Raw genomic sequence first — 4,336 nt, forward strand, 5'->3', positions numbered from 1 at the left:
TGGGTCCTAGCAAGACCTTTCTCTCTCTTCCTGGTGCAGCTACACAAAGCTGGGTGAGAGAGTGCTGGGTTGCTCAGGCCCCAGCCCTCAGATCATGTCTCTGGAAGCCTCTCAATTCCTTAGTAAGCTTCTGTCTTGTGTGAAAACTTTCCCTTGTTGCAGAGTATTCTCTGATCAGGACAGAGAGAGGGGTGTCTTTTCTGGCCCAAGGAGTTTTGTTCTTGGCTGGCCCAAGGACTCTTCCTCCTGCCAGACTCCCAAGATCCGTACCTCTGTCATCTCCCTCCCTGTCTGGTATACTCCCTGCACTTTCCCATCCATAGCTCCCAAAGACACTTAGACCTTTGGATTACCTAATCAGTATCCCTGGCATTCCTTTCCCATGCCCTTTTCCATATAAACCCTAGCTCCATCCTCAGTCTCTCACAGGTTCCTTAAGAATCCTTGCCCACTGAAAAACATAACAATAAATCTTTGCCACCTTGACTTTAAGAATGCTTGAGTCTGTGAATTCATTCCAGACAACCCTGTCCTGTACTCCAGTCTTTGAGGGATCTCAGCCTCTCAGACAGCAACACTAGGAACTATGCTGAGCATTTTTATAAATATCTGATTTGATTATCATATAAACCCTATTAAGTATATACTATTATGATCCTTGTTTTACAGCTGAGGAAACCAAGGAAGATAGAGGTTAAGTTACTTGTCCAGGGTCAAAGAGCTAGTGAGTGTGTTTGAGATTGGATTTGAACTCAGGTCTTCTTGATTCGAGATCCAGAACTTTATCCACCAAGCCACCCTAGTTACCTAACTTTTTAGCCTGCTTGTGGCAGGTATTCCTCAACAGATTGCAAGATTCATGAAAGTAGACAAAGTGATATTTACTTTGCTCCCCAGGTGGTGCTTAAATTATGGCCAACATACTGTAGGCTCTGCATAGAGATCTGTTGCTTTAGTTTGCTTTTACAATTCTGCACAAGGCCTACCCTGATTGCTAAATATGGAATACTGCTAGTATTTTTTTTCTCTAGTAGTGCTCATATCTTCAACTCAGCATCAAACCATTTTACATTTGTGGCATAGCCTACCTGGCTTGAGCATTTCTATTTCTGTGCTTTACTTTTTTTTTTTCTAACTTCAGTGGTTTGTCCTTTTCCCCTTCCAGATTATTTAAGTAATAGAATGGTTGGTCTATGAACAGAACTATTAAAGTAAAACATATTGGTAACCAGGGAGTTATTTCTTCTCTTATTCACCCTTCTTCTTGTTCTGCTGACTATTGTCACCCTTCTGTGTGAAAGAGGAACAAAATCCAAAGTCCTTAATAAAAAAAACATGTTTTTGAAATCAGTGTCTTAATACTACTGGTCCAATCAATTCTGGGGAGACATAAATATCTTGTTCTCAGGGAATTATAGCAGGCACAAGCTCTGGGTGCTGAGGTTCCTCACAAAGTCTGGATTCAAAAGGACAAGACGCTAAATGTTTTGGAAGTCTATTATTAGACTGATCCCTACACAAAATGAAGGTGAAGAAATCTTTCTATGGCCTCCTCAACCTTTCATTTCTGTACTTTTTTCTTTGTATTTTGGCATTCACTCTACAATGCTTTGGAGGAACTGCCCCTTCCACATTCTTTTCTATTCTGGTACAGCATTGCGTAAAGACTTTGGCATTGAGATATTAGAATAATTGATTACCTCTTCCAGCAGAAATCTGATTTTTAAATAGCATACCTGGAGACCACCATAATTAAACAGAAAGAAATTATTACTAATGTGAAGTTTTAGGTAAGATGACCAACATTTGACAGAGATATATGAGAGTAAAAGGGGCTTTCTGGAAAGCCTCAAAATAGAATTATGGGTCTACCTGAAAGCCATGATCAAAAAAAGAGCCTGGACAGCAACTTTCAAGAAATAATCAAGGAAAACTGTCCTGATATCCTAGAACCAGAGGGTAAAATAGTCATTGAAAGACTCCACCAATCCCCTCCTGAAAAAGATCCCAAAATGAATACTTCAAGGCAAATTCCTGAATTATCAGGTAAAGCAGAAAATACTACAAGCAACTAGAAAGAAACAATTCAAATATCAAGGAGCCACAGTCAGGATTACACAGAACTTAGTAGCTTCTACATTAAAGGATCAGAGGGCTTGAAATATGATATTCTGGAAGGCAAAGGAAGTTGGATTACAACCAAAAATCAACTACTCAGCAAAACTGAGCATAATATTTCAAGGGAAAGGATGGATATTCAATGAAATAGAGGACTTTCAATCATTCCTGATGAAAAGACCAGAGCTGAACAGAAAATTCAATCTTCAAATGCAAGACTCAAGAGAAACATAAAAAGGTAAACAGGAAGGTAAAAGATATTCAATAAAGTTACATTGTTTACATTCCTACATGGGAAGATGATACTTGTTAACTTTATTGTTGTTGTTGTTGTTGTTGTTGTTATATATGTATTATCACGCAAAACATTTCCATAATAGTCATGTTGTGAAAGGAAACAGACCCCCCCCCCAAAAAAAACCCTCAAGAAAAATAAAGTATGTTTCAATTTGTATTCAGACACCATCAGTTCTTTCTCTGTGGATGAATAGCATTTTTCATCATAACTTCTTAAGAGTTGTCTTGGATCATTGTATTGCTGATAATAGCTAAGTCATTCACAGCTGATCATCTTACAATGTAGATACTTCTAACTCTCCAGAATTGTATTTCTATTATGGCAGTTAGAAGACGTATACATAGAAGTGTGGTTATCTTTGATGTGATGATATATAAAAAAAATTAAGGCACGAGAAAATGTACTGGAAGTAGAGGAAATGGGGAGGCAGAATAGGGTAAACTACATTGTACGAAGAGGTGCAAAGGACCTGTTACAGTGGAGGGAAAGGAAGAAGAGGGGTGTGAATTGTTTGAACCTTACTCTCATAAGATTTGGCTCAAAGAAGGAAGAAGATACATACTCACGTTTAGAAATCTATCTTACCCTATAGTGAAGTAGGAGGGGAAAGGGAAAACCAAAGGGAAAGGATGAATAGAAGGGAGGGAAGAAGGGAAGGCAGAAGAAGCAGAGAAAAGGGGAAAGAAAATGGAGGGGGCTGATGAAGGGAGGGTAGTGATGGTCAGATGCAAAACACTAGTTAGAAGGGACAGGGTGAAAGGAGAGAGAAAAGTATAAGCAGGGGGAAAAACAGGATGGAGGGAAATACACAATAATCATAAATGTGAATGTGAATGGGATGAACTCTTCTATAAAATGGAAGCAAATGACAGAGTGGATTAAAAACTAGAATCCTATAATACATTGTTTACAAAAAACACATCTGAAGCAGAGAGACACACACAGAGTAAAGGCAAAAGGCTGGAGCAGAATATGTTATGGTTCAGCTGAAATTAAAAAAAAAAGCAAGGGTAGCAATCCTGATTTCAGACAAAGAAAAATAAAATACATCTAATTAAAACACATAAGGAAGAAAATTACATCTCACCTAAAGGTACCATAGACAATTAAGTAATATCAATACTAAACATGTATTTACCAAAGTGGTATAACATTCAAATTCTCAGAGTAGAAGTTAAGTGATTTATAGGAAGAAATAGATAGCAAAACTATACTAGTAGGTATCTCAACTTCCCCCTCTCAGAACTAGGTATATCTAACTACAAAATAAACAAGAAAGAAGTTAAGAAGGTGAATATAATTTTAGAACAGTTAGATATAGTAGACCTCTGGAGAAAATTGAATGAGGATAGAAAGGAATATACTTTCTTCTCAGCAGTACATGGCACTTACACAAAAATTGACCAGTATTAGGGCATAAAACCTCACAATCAAGAGCAGAAAGGAAGAAATATTAAATGCATCTTTTTCAGATCATGATGCTATAAAAATTACACATAATAAAGGGTCAAGGAAGGAGATATTAAAAATGAATTGGAAACTAAACAATCTAATCCTAAAGAATGAGTGGGTTAAAAAACAAATCATAGAAACAATAATTTCATCAAAGAGAATGACAATAATGAGATAACATACTGAAATTTATGAGATACAGTCAAGGAAATACTTAGGGGAAACTTTATATCTCTAAATGCTTATATGAATAAAATAGAGAAAGAAAAGATCAATGAACTGGGCATACAACTGAAAAAGCTAGAAATAGAACAAATTAAAAATATCCAATTAAGGGGTAGCTAGGTGGCACAGCCCTGGAGTCAGGAGGACGTGAGTTCAAATTTGGCCTCAGACATAAAACACTTACGATATCTATATTTCTATCTATCTATCTATCTATCTATCTATCTATCTATCTATCTATCT

This window comes from Vombatus ursinus, unplaced genomic scaffold (assembly GCF_900497805.2).
Source record: "Vombatus ursinus unplaced genomic scaffold, bare-nosed wombat genome assembly UNPS02014791.1, whole genome shotgun sequence".
Taxonomy (NCBI): domain Eukaryota; kingdom Metazoa; phylum Chordata; class Mammalia; order Diprotodontia; family Vombatidae; genus Vombatus; species Vombatus ursinus.